The following is a 21,393-nucleotide window of genomic DNA, read 5'->3' as shown; positions in this document are numbered from 1 at the left end:
AAGGTAGCCACAAACACCTGATTCAAGCATCAGACTTCCGAAATCCTCTTCTTCTATATCATATTGAGCACTCTCCTCCGCTATTGTCATAACTGTACATCTGTCTCCACAGCGCCTGTTAGCTTAGCTTCAAACAAGATGGAGGATATTGCTTTCAGTTTCAGAGAGTAAAGTCCCACCCACTGATCTGTAATAGGTCTGTAGCGTGAGCGCGCCCCACCCTGGGAAAGATGAGGAACGAGTGTCTGTAGTCTTAACAGAAATCCCCCCCTCTAACACTTCCTCCTACAATGACGCAAAATGACGATTTTTGCGTCATTGTAGGAGGAAGTGTAAGAGGTAAATAACAGATTTCTCCCGTCTCAGGGGAAAATGAGAGAGTGTTGCACGACCATTCAATAGAATGACTGGGTTTCTAACAATGCAAAGCTTAATGCAAATGGGTGAAGTGTCCCTTTAATTGGAATGGAATGTTTTTATTACTTATCCGCGCACTGCGCGCAGCAGACGGGTTGAGAATGGACACATGCGGTAACCGCAACAGAACCGTCACGGTGGAAAAACTGTATCTGACCATGACTGTCTGTCCGAGTTTTGTCGAGAGCCGGAGGCGGCACGAAATTTGACGGAGGCGGCCGCCTCATAATTCTCTATGCAGGAAAAACCCTGGAAGGTATGGAAGCCCATTCCCGCCACATAAGAAAAAAAAATGAGCATAAAAACTCGAAATTATGACATTCTTAAGTCATTATTATGACATAAAATGTCGAATTTATGATTTACTAAATCGAAATTATGACTTTAAAAGTCATAATTATGTGATAAAAAGTCAAACTTTTGACAAACCAAGTCGAAATTATGACTTTAAAAGTCGTAATTATGAGATAAAAAGTCAAAATTGTGACATACCAAATCGAAATTATGAGATTAAAAAGTTGAAATTATGACTTTAAAAGTCAAAATTATGACATAACTAAATCGACATTATGACTTGCCGACTGGCACGCTCATTGATCTGACGCACGCGACCCGACACATGATGAATTATGAACAGATTAAGGAGTATTTCGATCATGAACTGTCATTCAGACTGACTATCAGAGATATTAAAATACATAATCTTCTGAGTTTTATGATGTAGGCCTTGTGTTTTATTTTAATTAAAATGTTTTATAATTTACATCTCAAAAGGATACGCTTTGTGCATTCTCTGACATTACATTTATTTATTTATTTAATTAATATTGAGTATCAATTGATGTCAAACAAAACTGTGTGTTATTTTCTCTGGCAACTAAACTTCCAAAATAAAGTAGATTAGATTAAATTTTTTTTTTTAAATAATAATAAATCACTGAAATAAGTCCATATAACACATAGTAAACAAGCCGTGCTCCGCAGCTTTTCCACACAGATTTTGAGAATTGGCCAGCTAAAAAAAAAATAGGCCAAAGAAGTAGACTAATGGCTAGTGTCTGCGGGAGATGCGAGACGTTCATATTTATGAAATAAACATAACTGATTTTGTCTACACCTACATTTCCAAGGACCCCCTAATAATAACAGTGATTAAGCCCAAATGTGGGTGGGGGTTGCCCAAATGGTCTCCACTCTATGCACTTTGTAATACAGCAACATTTTTTAACCGACTGTATTTGCCAGAAAATAAGTCTACTTCTTTGGCCTATTTTAGCTGGCCAATTCTCAAAATCTGTGTGGAAAAGAGAGAACGCACAATGGCTTTGCTTTGGAAGTTTTTTTTTTTATTTAGTTTTTAATTATTATTATTTTAAAAAACACGCATAAACGTTATTTTCTCAAAAACCTTTATGTACATGTTGCTCACATATTACTGTAGCCCTGTTTGTGCTGAATACAGTGTAATCAGACTTTATCCATTAATATGTTTTTAAGCAACTGAAAAAGGCACAAATGTCAGGGCATGTTAAAACTTCTACAGGGCCCCAAAATACCCTTAGGGCCCAGAGGGTTAAAGGGCCACCGCTTATTTCACTAGCTCTGGCTTATATGGCTGTTCATCTGAGGCCGGCGCACCCTGGTGACCAGGAAGAGAACTGCAGAGTAACAATAATCAGCCAGTAACAGTGACAACACAATCATTAATGTGCCCATCTCATGCTGTATGTCACATGACTTATTAAACCCTCAGTGATTCACAAACCTCACTGACTGTCCAAATCACTCAGTAATCAGACAATTCTGTCCAAATACAATGATTTACTCTTACTTTGTTAAAGAGATGTTTAAGAGATTTCATGAGGCAAACTCTGATGCTCTATAATTTCTAATATAATTTAGATGGAATAATTTAATGTTGTTTTCAAAACATAAACAAAACAAGTTTCTAAGATAAAAGTGTTAAAAGCCTTAAAGGAATAGTTTAGATTCAAACTTTAGAATAGTTTAGTTTAGAAAATTTTAGATTCTGTCATCATTGATTCACCCTCGTGTAGCTTTAAACCTGTATTTTTCTTTCTTCATTTCTTTCGTCTGTGGAATATAAAAGATATTTTGAAGAATGTCGGCAACCAATCAGAGACACTGAGATATTCCTCAAAATATCTTCTCTAGTGTTTCCACAGAAGAAAGTCACACATGTATGAGATGAGGGCGAGTAAATGACAACAATTTACATTTTATTTTGGATGAACTAACCCCTTTAAATTATATATATATATATATATATATATATATATATATATATATATATATCTTTATATATTAGACCAGCACATGGTTTCTTCTCAGACAAATCTGAAGATCACAATACGCTTTTATGTTTAACATCTAAACTTAACCTTTTTTAAGCATAAGAAACTCTGGATCTGCTTATGTAGCTTCAATAATACTTATAACAAGCAAGTGAACTTTTCAAACAAAAATTGTTGCTCTTAATGTATATTTATAATTTTATTTACATGTGAATGTAAATGTGGTGAAAGAGATAATTTCTAAATAAAATGCATTAGTCTATCTAGACCAGAGCAACTGAAATGTACATAATAGTACAAATGTTTAGTTGGTGTGTAGAGAAGAGACTCCATCCACAGAACAAAGACAATATACTGAATGTGCATTAGCAACAGACACACACACAGCTAACTTAATATAAAACAGAATAACAAACAAATATATTCTGTGCATAAGATGCAGGTGAGACAATAAGTAAATTATAAATAATAATATTTCCACCTTTAAATAAAACTAAACCATCATTTGGCTGAATACTAAACCAACATTAATCAGTCAATATCACGTGTTTCTGATACACATGCTAACACACACGCTGCTTTATTTAACTGTAAAGTCTGAGTCTCTTCCACCTGTATGAAACACATTTACACATTAATCATGTATTTCTCCTCATAGACAGTAATGAGGCTCTTCTGTGGATCTCCTGATGGTCACTGATCCTCTCATCTCCGCTTCACAGATTTAAACTGATGCTCTAGTGGTGTTAATAACATTTGATGATCAATATTCATCTACTCTGTAAAGTGAAACAAAGAGAAAATCAGTTTTCAGTGTAACAGTTCAAATTACTTTATTACTTTATATTTTAATTACTGATTTTTTTTTGTAAAAAGTTACATTAAATTACTGTAATCAGATTAATTACTGAGATTTTTCTCAAATAATATTTGCGTTTTCAGTATAATAGATTTAAAACATGAATGAGGTTCATATATGTGTGTGTGTGTGTGTGTGTGTGTGCGTGCGTGTGTGTGTGTGTGTGGTGGTGTGAGTGCAGAAGGACCTGCGACTCCTATTGAGTCTCTGTAAAGGAGAAACACACGCTGATGAGTGTACGGCGTGTGGAATAAACCACAGCGAGCAAATACTGATGTTACTTTCAGTTAAAACCTTTCAGTTGAATCTCCACGAGTTAAAGCTGTTTGTCCTCAAGTTTAAACGTGTGTGTAGGCTCTTAGTAAATCACTGAGAGTAAAGTAAGTGTAAAGTAGTGTGACGTGTTGCTTGTCACAGTAAAAACACACTAGAGACAGAGACATTTCTCATGTGAGCTGGACGCTGTGAGCTGAAGCTGGAACTGCACTGATTTTAGCAGGAGTGCAGCGTTTACTACAATCTGACCAAGTCTGTTTTCACACTGAAATGATTCACTATTACTGACACAGTTAATAAAGCAGGTGTTGATGTATAAAGCTGTGACAGTGAGCTTTTGTTCTCTATCCTTCTTTTGTGTTAAAAATTTTAATCAACTTTACATTTGTTCTCACACAAACCCTGTTGCAATAAAGCGTAATGATAATGTCCTTTAATGAAAGTTTGAAAGGTTTGTTCTTATATCAGAGGTAAATGAAGATCTCTTTAATATCATAAAGTGATGTTTCCTCACCTCAGGACACAGTTTGAGTCTCGTATCACGTCTCTGAGTCGCTGCTTTGAGTCTCCTATCTTATTGAGACTCAGATCAAGCTCTTTTAGAAACTGCAGTGCTTTTGAGTTAGTCAAAGACTGAGTTAAAGAAGAAACATCTGTAATGCCACAGTCCCGTAGACTAGAAAGACACAAACAGAGGAAGAGAGATTATCTTACTAACAAATCATTAAGGTGAAGAATTTTACACAAATATAATGTGAACTCAGACTCTTCATGAGATATTGAGTATATAAAGTCTCTTGGTTTAAACTGTTGAAATGATTTTAAACATTTTCTTTCTTGTATGTGAATGTGACTTCAGTTTACAGTGTGAATCCTTCAGTACGTCACACACTGATTTCACATTTTCATCATCAGAAAATCTTGTACATGACTCAATTAATTCAAGGTCATTTTTGTAGTTTATAACCTCTAAATACACATTCTTCTTAATAAATTAAGATTTAGTGTAAAGCACCATTAGTCCAGTATAACTGTAACTCTGCCAGAATAATCTACTGTCATTTGTTACACTGTTTTTAGTCTGTTCTCACTTCTGTATTGTTTCACAGCAAAGATTTGTCAGATCTCAGTATATAAAAATGTTTATAGGAAGTTTCAAATGCTTCACAGTTTAATGCTCTTTCTACTGATACACATAACAAACATTAACTAATAGTGTTTCTGAATCTTTCTTCAGATGGAGAAACACCAGAAAGTGCAGTGCAATAAATGATGAGACTTGAGTCCAGTTGCCTTAAAATAAACTAAACAGTAAACTTTAATCACACTGTAACTGCTGTACAGTATAATGATACTAACTGTAGTTTCTCCAGCTTGAGTTGTGGGATCATCAGTAGCTCACTGAGGTTTTTCACTCCAGAGTCTCCTAGTTTATTCCCGCTCAGGTCCAGCTCTCTCAGGTGTGATGGGTTTGATTTCAGAGCTGAAGTCAGAGCAGAACAACCTCCATCTGTCATACAACAGTAGATTAACCTACATTAGAGAGAGAGAGAGAGAGAGAGAGAGAGAGAGAGAGACCTTTAACACACCTTCATTTATAATTACACTGTATAGACATACCTCAAGCAAACTCTTTATTCTCTTTCAAATATCAAAACACTTTTTCTTTCCTGTCTGTGAATGTGACTTCAGTTTACAGTGTGAATCCTTCAGTACGTCACACACTGATTTCACATTTTCATCATCAGAAAATCTTGTACATGACTCAATTAATTCAAGGTCATTTTTGTAGTTTATAACCTCTAAATACACATTCTTCTTAATAAATTAAGATTTAGTGTAAAGCACCATTAGTCCAGTATAACTGTAACTCTGCCAGAATAATCTACTGTCATTTGTTACACTGTTTTTAGTCTGTTCTCACTTCTGTATTGTTTCACAGCAAAGATTTGTCAGATCTCAGTATATAAAAATGTTTATAGGAAGTTTCAAATGCTTCACAGTTTAATGCTCTTTCTACTGATACACATAACAAACATTAACTAATAGTGTTTCTGAATCTTTCTTCAGATGGAGAAACACCAGAAAGTGCAGTGCTATAAATGATGAGACTTGAGTCCAGTTGCCTTAAAATAAACTAAACAGTAAACTTTAATCACACTGTAACTGCTGTACAGTATAATGATACTAACTGTAGTTTCTCCAGCTTGAGTTGTGGGATCATCAGTAGATCACTGAGGTTTTTCACTCCAGAGTCTCCTAGTTTATTCCTGCTCAGGTCCAGCTCTCTCAGGTGTGATGGGTTTGATTTCAGAGCTGAAGTCAGAGCAGAACAACCTTCATCTGTCATACAACAGTAGATTAACCTACATTAGAGAGAGAGAGAGAGAGAGAGAGGGAGAGAGAGAGAGAGAGACCTTTAACACACCTTCATTTATAATTACACTGTATAGACATACCTCAAGCAAACTCTTTATTCTCTTTCAAATATCAAAACACTTTTTCTTTCCTGTCTGTGAATGTGACTGACCTCAATCTCTCCAGTTTACAGTGTGAATCCTTCAGTACGTCACATAAGCGCATCACTCCTGTGTTTCCTAGTGTATTCCAGCTCAGGTCCAGCTCTCTCAGGTGTGATGGGTTTGATTTCAGAGCTGAAGTCAGAGCAGAACAACCTCCATCTGTCATACAACAGTAGATTAACCTACATTAGAGAGAGAGAGAGAGAGAGAGAGAGAGAGAGAGAGAGACCTTTAACACACCTTCATTTATAATTACACTGTATAGACATACCTCAAGCAAACTCTTTATTCTCTTTCAAATATCAAAACACTTTTTCTTTCCTGTCTGTGAATGTGACTGACCTCAATCTCTCCAGTTTACAGTGTGAATCCTTCAGTACGTCACATAAGTGCTTCACTCCTGAGTTTCCTAGTGTATTCCTGCTCAGGTCCAGCTCTCTCAGGTGTGATGGGTTTGATTTCAGAGCTGAAGTCAGGATGAGACTCTGTTTCTCTGTAATACTGCATACACTCAGACTGAAGACAGAAAGAGAAAATGACTCAGATCAATGATGAACATCTTATTAACCCTTTAAGTCCTGAAGGCATTTTTAGAGTTTTTTCTAAATGACACACAAAAGTAAAGAATCAAAACTAAAGCAAGGAAAGTTAAAAGTTAGATATCATTTAATAGAAAACTTTTTATATTTTTAGTATTTTTTTTTATTACATTTGGACAATCTCATGTTGAGACACTGCTGACAAAAGATTAAAAAAAAGTGTGTTCAAGGGAAATTTTACACATCTTTCTTATCTGACATGCAATAACTCATGAAGGAAATAAGGTATGAGATACTTAAATCGGGAGCATCCACTGTAAGTGATGATATTTATTATTTACATATGGGTCTTGCGGGGCTTCATGTACAGAAACTCGCTCAAGTTTGGTCAAAGCCCAAAACAATTATGTTTGTTGTATTCTTCTCTTTCAAATGACACTTGACTACTTGAGATGTATGATGTTTTTGACATATTACAGTACATAGTACCAAAAATATTTCATAAATCCATACATTATGAAAAACTCAGCACTACTCAGGAGTTCATCAAATTGGCTACATTAATTGTAAAGTTCAGACTCTAAGGTTTGAAATGACACTTATTTTGTGTTGATCAAGGCAGTAGTTTGAACAATATAATTATTAATGTTTTCATTGCTAGGTGGCGTCGCCAGCGGTTCACTCCGGTTTAGAGGGACGACTCAGAACTCGTCAAGAGTTGATCGAAATGGTTAGAAGCATTAAAAAGCAGAGTTTCTGAGCTTTGAAGTGATACATATTTTGTGTTATTCCATTCAGTGGTTGCTTAGTAATGCGGTTATGATTTTTTTCATGGGGGTTATAGGGGTTACAGAGCTACAGCAGGAATATAGTCTGTAATTTAGTCTATAGTTCCCATATTCTGCTTGTAATCGTGTCACACTAGTTCTGTTTGCTGGAAACTGTTGTTTATTCTTTCTTTTTTTATTATTATTTCTTATAATATATCTCTTGTTTATTGCAGCAGCAGATGCAAATCTCATGATATTTCTGCAGAACAACATGTACACAATCAGTGCATTGTTTCAAATATTTTAAACGCAACCCCCTTTTTGTCTTTCGGGCGCACATACACTTTTAGTAAGGATCCTACGCACAGTTTTATAAATGAGAGCCCAGAAGATGCAATCCTACAATATAATCGGTGTAACTTAAACTAAACAGCAAACTTTAATCACAATGTAAATGCTGTACAGTATAATGATACTAACTCTAGTTTCTCCAGCTTGAGTTGTGGGATCATCAGTAGATCACTGAGGTTTTTCACTCCAGAGTCTCCTAGTTTATTCCCGCTCAGGTCCAGCTCTCTCAGGTGTGATGGGTTTGAGTTCAGAGCTGAAGTCAGAGCAGAACAATCTTCATCTGTCATACAACAGTAGATTAACCTACATTAGGAGAAATGAGAAAAACAAACTCTTTATTCTCTTTCAAATATCAAAACCGTTTTTCTTTCTTGTATGTGAATGTGACTGACCTCAATCTCTCCAGTTTACAGTGCGAATCCTTCAGTACGTCACATAAGTGCTTCACTCCTGTGTTTTCTAGTTTATTCCAGCTCAGGTTCAGCTCTCTCAGGTGTGATGGGTTTGATTTCAGAGCTGAAGTCAGGATGAGACTCTGTTTCTCTGTAATACTGCAATCACTCAGACTGAAGACAGAAAGAGAAAATGACGGAGATCAATGTTCAGTTCATGTGTGAGTTAAAAGCATCATTAATAAATGCCATTCAGTCACTAATACACCAGCAAAATCATGGAAACTTAATGATATGAACAAACCAAGACAGGAGCATTTGAGGAAACTAGTTACAATCCAAGTCTGGATCCGTCCTCACTCCACAAATAAGTGAATTTATCACTGTAGATTAATATATAGGATCAATATAGAAACAATAAAAAAGTTTTAAATCAAACATTTAAATGGACTGATTTCACATTTTCATCATCAGAAAATCTTGTACATGAATCACAATTTATTTAAAGTAATTTTAAAGTGGAGTTTACATCTCATTATAAAACGGTTTGTTCCAATCCTTGATTCTGATTGGTAAATATGTGTGTGTTATTCACGATAAAACCATAGACAAAGAAAGAAAAAAGAAAAGAAATGGACACAGCGACCCCATAGACGTCAACGGAGAAAAGTGAAGTCAATTAGAAGCTCTTCTTCCTGATGGCTGAGCGACTGCGCAGACTCACACTGAGCTCGACGACGTAGATGTGACGTGAGCAACCCGTCTGTCTTCTAGTAGCTGTGCCAAGATAAATCTGATCATTCCCTTCCGAAACTTGCAGAGACGGAGAGTGTGAGTAGGAGCTGTCCATGAGCTGGAGCAGGAGCAACTTTATGACTCTCTATGGGCTTCTCTTCTTGACTTTATCTGACTTTATGCCTCCACGTCCCCCCGATTGACCGCGAGCGTCTCCTCCTGTCCATACGGTAATCTCTCTACTGTGCGACAGAGAGTCATGTGGTTATGACGCAATCGTTAGCCTATTTTTACAAAAACTGCTTCTACGGGGCCATAACGTAAGCTACAAGGTAATGGAGCCTTTTATACATTTTCGTGTTTGTTTAGAAATAAATAATGGACAAATGGAGTCTTTAAACGCCTCAGATGTAAAGTTACTTGCTGTCAAAGTGACGCCAAAATGAATGGGAGTCACTGGAATGCTAACAGCAGGTGATGGTCTGCTAATCAATGGCGGCGCCCGGGGAAGGTACGCTTTCCGGGTGATGGATTACCCCCTTGGATAAAACACGGCTATGACCGCTTCACCCAACGGTTCTGTGTATCACTACACAACACCCCTAGCAACTACTCTTAGCAACGCAAAAACATATGTTTGATCTCACTGATATTGTTCATTGAAGCTTATAGAGTAGAGTATTGTGAGAGATCGAGTAAGCGAGTGTTCCTGCACTTACAGTAAATATAGCATTTTCCTTCAGGTCAGTCTTATATTCATAATAAAAACTCAGTTTGAATGTCCGCTGCAATATCTCGTCCTTTTAACAGCTAGGCTAAGGGTTTTCCCGTGACACGCTAGTCATTCATCAGTCGAGTCTTGCTTCTCCGTGTTCACAACAAGTTTCCTTTCAATGTAAAAGTCTTCTCTACTGACTGACTCACTCATAAAGACAGTGTTTGCTGCCATCTAATGGAGAAATAATGTACCTTCTGTTGCTGTTCACGGTCAGGGACTATTTTTTCCAGCTGAAGGAACGCTTTTAGTTATTTTACTTTGTTGGCTTTAAAATGTGTATTGTGTGGTAAACGTTTTATTAAAGAAACAAGGTCCTCAAGGCTGTGCTGTATGGGGAATAAGTCACGTCTGACTCCGCTTCACATCGAGCCTAACAACGCCCTTCAGCCGTGATTTATTCACCGTACAGCACAGCCTCGAGGACCTTATTGCTTACTTACACATTCTGCAATTTGCTTACTGTAATTCTGTGAGAATAATCTACTGTCATTTGTTACGCTGTTGTTAGTCTGTTCTCACTTCTGTATTGTTTCAAAGCAAAGATTTGTCAGATTTCAGTATATAAAAATGTTTATAGGAAGTTTCACAGTTTAATGCTCTTTCTACTGATACACATAACAAACATTAACTAATAGTGTTTCTGAATCTTTCTTGGAGAAACACCAGAAATTGCAGTGCTATAAATGATGAGACTTGAGTCCAGTTGCCTTAAAATAAACTAAACAGTAAACTTTAATCTCACTGTAACTGCTGTACAGTATAATGATACTAACTGTAGTTTCTCCAGCTTGAGTTGTGGGATCATCAGTAGATCACTGAGGTTTTTCACTCCAGAGACTCCTAGTTTATTCCCGCTCAGGTCCAGCTCTCTCAGGTGTGATGGGTTTGATTTCAGAGCTGAAGTCAGAGCAGAACAACCTTCATCTGTCATACGACAGCGGCTTAACCTACATTAGCAGAGAGAGAGAGAGAGAGAGAGAGAGAGAGAGAGACCTTTAACACATCTTAATTTATAATTCAACTGTATAGACATTCCTCAAACAATATATTTAACCGTAACACATCCTTTATATTTACAAAAAAGAAAAACCCAAACCATAGTACAATTTCATTATGAAAAACATTTAATTAATTTGAAGAGATAATAATGAATAAATAAAAAATGTCATAGACATATCTATATTCTCAAATGTACATACATACACATATATATCCACACAAAGACATTAATAAAATTCACATACTAAATTTAGCAAATTATTAAATACAATTTTACAATCCTCATTTAAACTTGTTTTAACCCCTTTCTCGGCAAAGATCACAGGTGGACCCAGATTATTGTTGTTCAACATTCATTACTCGTAAATAAAAAGGCGGTGCAATAAAATCAGATGCTAACTGTAGAAAATAAGGCTCCAAGTTATCAGGACCAGCCGATTTTCTAATGTCTAAAAGTGTGAGGGCTTTATGCACTTCTGAGACTGAAAATGGCTTAACTAAAAGAATTACTGACTCCAATATGACCCTGAATATTACCTTATATTTTATTACCTTGTATAATATTACCTTGTAATGGCGCTGCCCTTTTCTGTAATGTGTTTACTAGCCTTGAGCGGAATGTATGGAAGCCCGCACAGGACCAACTACTCCCGTGCAGGTCTTTTAACTACAGTCACAATACGCTGGGGGACGTGCGCATCTGTTTGTGCGTCGGACATTAAATCATTGCCCCTGCCTCTGTTCTTCTCCTCTGATGCTGAGGCCCGTATGATCAGTGTTATGGCTTTACAAGACAATTTTACTATTTCTGAAAGCTGCCTTCGTAGCTTTGTACTAAAAATAAGTTCTAAGAATGAATCCTCTTTTCAATCATTTAAATCACTTAAGCTGAAGTGTTTAATTGTTCTGTTGCTGTTGATTTCAGGAAATGTGCAACCCATTCCAGGCCCAGACTCTGCTATAAAGTTTCAATACCCCTGCTGATTTTAAATCTAGGGCTGGTCTTGGTTTTATTCGCTTGAATGTTCGTAGTTTGATCGCTAAGATGGATATGATTCGTATTTGGGCACACTCAACTGATGCTGATGTAATTGTTTTATCAGAAACTTGGCTGAGCAAATCTGTTCTGAATGAGGATATCAGTATTGATGGTTACAATGTATATAGGACTGTTCGTCCCAGAAGGGGTGGGGGTGTCGCGGACGGTATATATATAAAATAAGTTTTGTGTAGTGTTGCACGATATACCGGTACTAGAAAGGTATCGCGATACCCTGTCATTTAAAATGATACGATATTAACTTTCATTAGTACCGGTACTTTAAGAGTGACAGTACTCTAAATAATAGGGCTGTAGTCAACCAAAGAAATGCTTAGTCGACCAAAGTCCTGTCCTGCGCAATGATTAGTCGACCAAAGTCCTGTCCTGCGCAATTAGTCGACTAAAAAAAAGAAAGAAAAAAAGACGCGATGTTTTGCATTTTGATTGAACATTAATTAAACAATTGTCATAGAGCATTTATAAAACAACAACGAAAAAAACGTTTTTTTTTTGTTTTGTTTTTGACACCTGGGATCCTGTTTTTAATTTAGGCTAACTTAATTTCGTTTTTCTTTATTTAAATTTTGTTTTTCTTTATTTAAATTTTTTTTTTCTGTATTTAAATTTCGTTTTTTCTTTATTTAAATCTACCCTTTTACTGTGTCAGTAATTTGTTAGTCCGAAAAATATTAGACTACCTTAAAAGTATTGCTTAAGTTAACAGACTGTGTGCGTTTTATATCAGTGTCCGTTCTCGGAGAATAAGCCCTGCTCGCGTGAGGTGCGCCGCTTCCCGCTCGCGCTGTTCTGCAGTTTACTATTAATTCTGAACGTGTCGCGTCTTGGTGTCTGTCTATATTGCACCAAATGCGACACTGCACTCCCTTGTGAAGTCGATTGGATGAACGGTTCTCGAAATAATCAAAATGCAAACGGACAGACAGACACATAGAGATTACTACCTATATTCCTTACTGAGCGCGAAGCAGCAGTGCAGCCAGCCACAGGTGCGGTTCCCGAGTGTTCTACGTGATGCGCTAAACTGTGGCGCTGTTACAAAATAGCCTAAATTAAAGCATTTAAAGTTGGGGATAAAACATAGGCTAATTATATTTAGAATACAGTAATATATAACTGCTTATAAAGGAATAAATATCAAGGAGTAAATCAATGAAAAATTCTTTATTGGTGAAAAATATTTTTTTTTAAATGCAACTGGTCGACCAATGAGAATGTCAGTCGACCAAGACGGCATCGACCGATTAGTCGACTAAATGACTAAAGTTGACAGCCCTACAAAATAATAAGAGCAGTATTTCTTAATTTGCGCAGCTGTGTGACAGCAGGAGTCAGGTGTACATTCACTAAACAACGGACGCAGAACAGTAAAATATATACACACAGCACTGACAAAGAAACTTGCATGCATGAGAAAATAAAGCGCACACGCCATTCAGACAGCATACGATCGTGACTTCAGTTCTCTTTCGCTGATTATTAGGTTTGAATAGTCAAAAAGATATGTAAAAATGCACGTCCTGGCGAGTATTCACGTAAACACAGTCGGGTATGTCTTTACTGAACGTAAACCGTTTGTAAAAAGAAATCGCATATGTTCCAATGTATTGGATAAGTGCATGTCTTAAAGGGCCAGACCGGTGTCGGGGCGAATTTTGACTCCTGCCAAATTATTACCCCCCCTAGTATTGGTAGGTTTAGGATTAGTTGTGGGGGAGGGGTTAGGGGTGGGGTTAGGATTAGGGGTGGGGTTAGGATTAGGCAATCGGTACTGACTTCAACGAGGGGGTGTCACGGTTTAAAGAGAGAGAGAACCCAGGTGCAGAATGAACAGAGAGCAAACAGTTTATTATGGACAGTTTGTTCAGATGAGGATACTCAAAACACCACGTTTAACCGGCGGGCGACCAGGACATAAAACAACGGAGAGGATGAGTGGTGTGAATAATGCTGAGTGGAAGCCAAACGGGAACCGGAATGAAGATAGCTCCAAACGATCTCCAGAAGTTGTCAATTTCTGTGGAAACTTAATACACACATGGAACCCAGACAACACACCAAAACGAACCAGCAAAGACAAGAGGAAAAGAAGCACAATATAAAGGGACTAGAACACATAAGGATCAGGTGAGCACAATTAATGAAAGGGACCAAGCACATGAGGATCAGGTGAGCACAATTAGTGAAATGAGGGCAAGACCAGAACTAAACAATGGGGCGTGGTAACAGAAAACAAGGAGGCAGGACAAGAGGAGCACATGGCAAACACAAACAAAGACAGAGCCATGTGCTCAGACACAAAACCAACAAGGAAACATTAAACAATGACAAAACAGACAAGACAGTAAGAGCAGGCTCCTGACAGGGGGGTAATAATTTGGCAGGGGGTCAAAATTCAGCACAACACCAGCAGCGTAATATTCTGTGTGATTAATGTTAATCCAACAACAAAAGAAAATCGACACTCACCCAATGCTTGCCAGAATAAATTTAATCTATTTATTAAGAATCTCCCCGTATAGTTAATTTATAGGGTGAAGACCTTATTTTTTCAGCTACAGAAGGTCTATTTAGCTTTCCAAAAATAAATTAAGCACTGTTTATTTTATTTGTCTCTTATAGTATTTGTCATATTGTTTGTAATTTACTTCTTTGCTTATTTTTTTATTAAATATCTATATTACAATTATAAAATTACATTTAAAAAATATTAAAGTAATACTATGTAGCTTTTCAACCTTCATAATATATTTCCAAGACCCTTGTGATGGTACATCGACTTACAGTAGGTTGAATGACACGTCTGCCATAGCCTGACGGCGTCTGTATCGCTTTTACTGGCACTATGTAACTTCGGGGTGCGGGTAGTAACCAGAGCACAAAAAGAACTACAAAATTCGACTGCTTTACGGCATATGTCACTTCCCCCACCACTTCCTCAAATGTGGACGTGAGAGGCCAACCAGCGTTTGTTTCAATATTTCGTGCGTATGTTTTTGTCATGGGGGCTGTGTACACCTGGCCACTTCATGCGTTTTCTCAGATGGGATAGCTATCTGATCGTGAAAAGACCAGGTGTAAATGCCCTCTGAAACGCATTCAAGACGGATTTGAATCCGATCGCTCAAACCACTTAAGGAGGAGGTCTGGGCCAGATATGACGACGCCCTGGAACACGCATCACCGCAGATGAGCAACTGAGCATCTATTCATCAAGCCAAGGTGCAAACTATCGCAAATCAAAGTGAAAGTAAGTCGCAGACGCTTAACACACAATCATCATTATTAAAAGAAAATAAATGAAATGATCTTACCAGGGCTGTTGCCGCTCTCTCTTATTGCGGTTTTTGATTTTGAAATTTTAGATGATGATCAATAAAATGCAGCTCATATCTGTTGCTTTCAGTGACGTGCACTCCATTAAATCTGCATATAGCGCGGGAACTGAAGATCGGATTTAAATCCGTTTCGCAAAAACACATTTATGTGACTAGGTGTAAATAGAATTGTTTTGATAAATCAGATAGCTATCCGATCTGAGAAAACGCATTAAGTGACCAGTAAATAAATCTCTTACTTGTAAACTTGTTTGCGTTCTAAGCGCTTTGCTTGTAGTATGTAATTTTTTTACGATTCATTGTTGATAATTAGACCTGTCCAATAATTTCCACATATGTCTAGCTAGCTTTCTATTATCAGAGCTGTTAACAGACTTGCTAACAAACACTCGTTTCTCTTACGTGTTTTTTGCGTTGTGTTTTATTGCCTAGCTTGCCTCACGAACTAGTTTGCCAGCTGAACTCAGGTGCTGTGAGGTGTATTTATCACGTAGTCCTGAGGGATATCAGACGACGCTGTTGACGTTGATTCCTGCGATTATCATGAGAACAGTTTTCAATATCTCACATAATTATCAGGACATAAATAAGCCTAACGTAGAGGTTGTAAATAGTGTAAACGAGCACAATTTGCAAACTATTATGATAAATTGCAATAATTATGTCTAATGACATCATAACGGCCAATGTTATGAAATAATGCGACGTACATTTAACTTTATTGATGTTATCTGGCATTTTGTAATGTTTACATTACAATAAAAAAACACAAATTAAATTATACAGTAGGCCTAGACTATAGGCTATTTACTTGTGATTTAACTGCAATCATGTAAAAATGTTATAAGCCAGCAAACGCGGTAGCTAGGCTACTTTATTATTATAACACTTGACAAACTTATTATTATCTTATTACCATCATCAGTAGTTCAGTAGACTATGCAGTATGCAGTAGCCTAATATTTGTATGAAATCGTGAAACATTACCTGGTCAATATCTCCGGAGTCTATCTGTGCCTGTTCCATGCCCGACACCGGTGTACAGGGATATTTACGACAGTGCAACTATTCCACAGCGACTCTAGGGGTCGCTGTTTGACAAAAACATGATTTCTACTTAGTGTTGCTTTAAATTACTCGAATCATGAAATAAGATTTTGGTCATCCCAACCTGCAGAGTTGTGAAAGGTTTGTAAATGTTAGCATGATTGATAATAATGTGATTGTTGCAAACATCTCGGTAAGGACGTTCACACTGACATGTAATAACTATTATTATTATTTTTAATAAAGGGGAGGGAATGGTCATAAAGCAGGACAGGAACATGCTGGTCATGTGAGTTTTTAGCTTTTTAAAATTAATTTATAAAACAATGATTTGTAAGTTCTGTCATATTTTTCAATTACTTTTGGTGTTTTAGTTTTTTTCGCCGTGCTATCGATTCAGTATCGGTATCGAGGTATTTTGGTCCGGTATCGTATCGAAGTCATAATTTTGGTATCGTGACAAGACTAGTTTCGTGTAAATATGCTTCTCTCTAAATCAGTGAGTAAGCAATTCGAATTTTTAGCTCTTGATCTCGAGGTCTCTAGGACTCTCCACATTTCGGTAGTTGGTTGCTATAGAGGACACCCTCAGCTGTCAGGGATGCTCTGCCTTCTTTAATGCAGCTTTTATCAGGACTGAATCTGAACGCAATTCTAGTCATTGGAGATCTAAATTGGAACTGGTTACATCCAGTATCTGATGAATTTAAAGCTTACTGTGACTCGCTAAATCTCTTTCAGCTTGTTGATAGTCCCACCTGACCTAATCTGAAATGTCCAGATAAATCATCTTTAATTGATCTTATCCTAACCAACGTTCCTTATACTCAGCAGCTTCTGTTTCGCAAACGACATTAGTGACCACTGTGTTGTTGCCACGGTCAGAAACACAAAAATTCCCAAAACCAAGCCACACATCATTATTAAGCCTGACACAAAACATTTTTCGGAACAAGAGTTTTTATATGACCTGTTTTATTTTGACTGGGATAAAATGTATCTTATTACCGATGTCGAAAATGCTTGGAAATTTTTTTATGATGGTTTTAAAGAATCATGCTCCCCTAAGAAAGTGTAGAGTAAAAGGCCGAAACACCGCATGGTTCACTGCAGATTTAGCCAACTCTCTTCATGAGCGTGATAAGGCCTGGGCAAAAGCCAGGAAAACAAGCCTGGATTCTGATTGGCTGCTCTTCAGGAGACTGCGCAATTTGTGCACTGTGGCTATTAGAAAGGCCAAAGCAGACCACTTTCTTATAGAAACTTCAAAAAATTTAAATAACCCCTTAAAATTTTGGAAGACGATTAAATCCTTGGCTGGAAATAAAACTGGCATCGAGCTGCCACCATGTATTCTTAAGGACTCACGTAAATGATCCGATAAGGCTCAAATGCTGGGCTGTTTTAATGAGCATTTTATTGCCTCTGGTTCTTTATTCAATTCCCTCAACATTTCACATCAGAATTATCCTAAAGGTAATATTCAGGGTCATATTGGAGTCAGTAATTATTTTAGTTTTAAGCCATTTTCAGTCTCAGAAGTGCATAAAGCCCTCACACTTTTAGACATTAGAAAATCGTCTGGTCTTGATAACTTGGAGCCTTATTTTCTACAGTTAGCATCTGATTTTATTGCACCGCCTTTGACTTTTCTTTTTAATCTTTCTCTGGACACAAATGAAATTCCACTTATATGGAAATCTGCATTTGTTCTTCCTCTGTTAAAAGGGGAGACCCGACAGATTTAAATAATTACAGACCCATCTCGAAACTGTCCGTCCTGGCCAAGGTTATGGAAACTCTGGTGAATGAACAATTGAAAGAGTTTCTAACTTCCAACAATATTTTGTCAATTTCAATCAGGTTTCCGTATAAAACACAGCACAACTACAGCAGCCCTAAAAGTAGTAAATGATTTCATTGACTCTTTAGGCCAAAAACAACATTGTGCAGCTCTTTTCATTGATCTATCGAAGGCTTTTGATACTGTGGATCACACAATATTAAAACAAAGACTTCTCAGTGTCGGGTTGTCAGAACAAACAGTCTGCTGGTTTGAAAACTATCTATCAGGTAGATCTCAGTGCTTACAGGCAGATGGTCTCACTTCCAGCCCTCGTAGTATATCCAAGGGTGTGCCCCAGGGGTCAGTGTTGTTGGGACCACTCCTATTTATATTATACATAAACAATCTTGATCAAAATGTCTCCAACGCAAATTTTCACTTTTATGCCGATGATACTGTGATATACTGCTCTGCATCAACTCCAAACCAAGCTCTTTGTCAGCTACAACTTGCTTTTGATACTGTACAACGTATCTTGTTCGATTTAAAACTTGTTTTGAATGACGACAAAACAAAACTTATGTTGTTTTCCAGTGCAAAGTCAAAGTCACAGAACCTTCTACCTATCACTACTTCTCAGGGCTCCGAGATTGAGTCTGTATCTCAATACAAGTATCTTGGTATCCTAATTGATGATTCACTCTCTTTTAAACCTCACATTCAGCAGTTGGTAAAAAACTGAAGCTGAAATTGGGTTTTAATTTTAGAAACAAGTCATGTTTTTCCTTTGAGGCCAAAAAGAGGCTTGTTGCTGCCACTGTCTTGTCAGTGCTGGACTATGGTGATGTTACATGCATGCGTCCATTACAAGCTTGAAATTGTTGGATACTGTTTATCACGGAGCTCTTAGGTTTATCACAAACTTTAAAGCACTTACTCATCACTGTTCTTTGTATGATCGGGTTGGTTGGTCTGCATTGTCCACCCGTAGACTTAATCATTGGTACATTTTTATCTACAAGGCTATTCTTGGTCTGCTTCCCCCATACCTTCAATCTTACATCAAAAAGAAAAGTACAGGAAGATATTAGCTGTGTCCCAAAGTGAAGGCTGCGTCCTTCGAAGGCCGTATTTGAAGGCCGGATGGCCGTATTTGAAGGCCGATTGCGTCACCGCGGCGCGACGAAGGACGTCCCAATTCAAAGGCTGCATCCTTGGAAGGTCGCATTTGAAGGCCGATTGCGTCACCGCGGCTCGATGAAGGCTGTCCCAATTCAATTCTCCATCCTTCGAAGGCCGTATTCGAAGGCCGGTTGCGTCATCGCGCCGCGACGAAGGCTTCCCTGATTCAAAAGCGACGCCAAATGCACCCTTCGTTTCCCCGTGAAAAGAAGGATGCATAAATGGACACTTAGCGGCCTATTCTACCCCATAAGTCATTGCGCGCCGTTGACGACAGCATTTATTTATTTATTTTTAAAGGCGGCCGAGACTAGAGATCGGTGGTGGACAGCAAATTCACATTTAAATGTAAGTATTATGTTTTCATTTACTCAAATAGCTAGCGAAACCAGAGTTAAAGTTTCTTATAAACTTCTTCTTTACTCCTTCGTCACCATTGCGTGGCTACATTTATCAGGTAGTTTTAGGCAAAACTTGTGGTAATAACGTTATTAGTTTAACGACCTATTTGTAATATTTGCACTTGTGTATTATAAAAAAATATCACTCACCCAATAAAGCCCAAAACAATAAGAAAAGCAGTAGATAAGGCAATGGGGTTTCACTTTTATGTGTTTTTGTAGTGCTGTCATGCAAGCTATGTGGTTTTAACCAAATTTTTGTATAGGCTACAGAAATATGATTTCTTAAGTATTTTGTATGCGCGTCTTGATGTGTCATATTTTTCAGTGTTAACAATGCACTTAAGATTGCTCCTCTGTGTTAAGTACCCTTTTCTGCTTTTTTAGAACAATTCAGGAAAAAATGAGTCTATATAAATATATATAAAAAGAAAAGTAATAGGCCTACGCACATCTTTGCTGAAATGTATTGTCCTGTTGTTGTTAACAAGCCATGGTTCATTTGCTCTGCCTTTAGGATTGCAAGTGTCCTGGGACAGGAGAGGGTGTGAGTGGGAAACCCACTGCTGAAACTTGACCCTGGTTTGTCCTCATGGATGAGGTGTTGGGACAGAGGCATTGCACCAACCCCCCTGTCCTCATCGCCTCAATCCCTGAGGACACACCAGTACCGAGTTCAGTAGTGGGTGCCCACGGTGAGAAGGAGCCAGGGGCAGCAGCACCAGCCCCACCAGTAGCAGCACCAGCACTAGCACCCACACCAGCAGAACCACCAGCACGAAGGCGGCGAGACAGGACGAGTTTATGGACTTGATCAGAGAAGAAATGCAACTACAGAGGGAGGCAGAGGCGAGGAGAGCACAGGAAAGAAGGGAGAGGATGGACAGGCTGTTTTCTCTTCTTGAGAGAATGATTGAAAAATATATTTCCTACATATTCTTGTTAAATTTTTTTTTTTCACTTTTATTTTTTAAAAGAAAAATTATGTACATTTATTTTTATGCAACTTTAATTGTGTAAATAAAAGAGAATGTATTGTTCTGGACATTGTTTATTTTTGTAATGACAGTAATACTTTCTGCATGAAACAAATTCTATAACTTTTTATTTTTTCAAATAAAATTGGTAAATGAAAATCGTTTGTTCTATAGGCTACATTAAAGTACTTTTTCCAACTATTTACAAAATACGTTAAACATATCAAAATCAACATAAACATTTAATTTTACAATACATAAAATAAGGAAAAAATGATGTAGACTCTTATTGAGCTGAACTGCTGGACTGGGATGGGCTGCCCCTAAGGCCTCCTGTTGGTGGGACATCATCTGGGACGGTCTCCAGAGTGTTAAAGAGCATATTTCCACTATCCACTAAGTTGTCTACCAACAGGTTTGCAGGGCTGATTCAATCGACGGCTTTCTGAAAAAAGTACTTTTAATAACTACTGCATTTATATTAGGCTACTACTGCATGTTAGCATGTTGCATTTTACTTCTGTATATTTTCAATATACAGTAATATCTGGTTGTTACATTATATACTTTTGTGTAGTTTAATGTAATCATATTGTGATGTGAGGAAAAAAGTACTTCAGGTTACTTCAGATTTGTAAGTGAATACTTA

This window comes from Scardinius erythrophthalmus (assembly GCF_964197995.2).
Source record: "Scardinius erythrophthalmus genome assembly, chromosome: 13".
NCBI classification, from domain to species: Eukaryota; Metazoa; Chordata; class Actinopteri; order Cypriniformes; family Leuciscidae; genus Scardinius; species Scardinius erythrophthalmus.
This window is presented reverse-complemented; position numbering follows the sequence as displayed.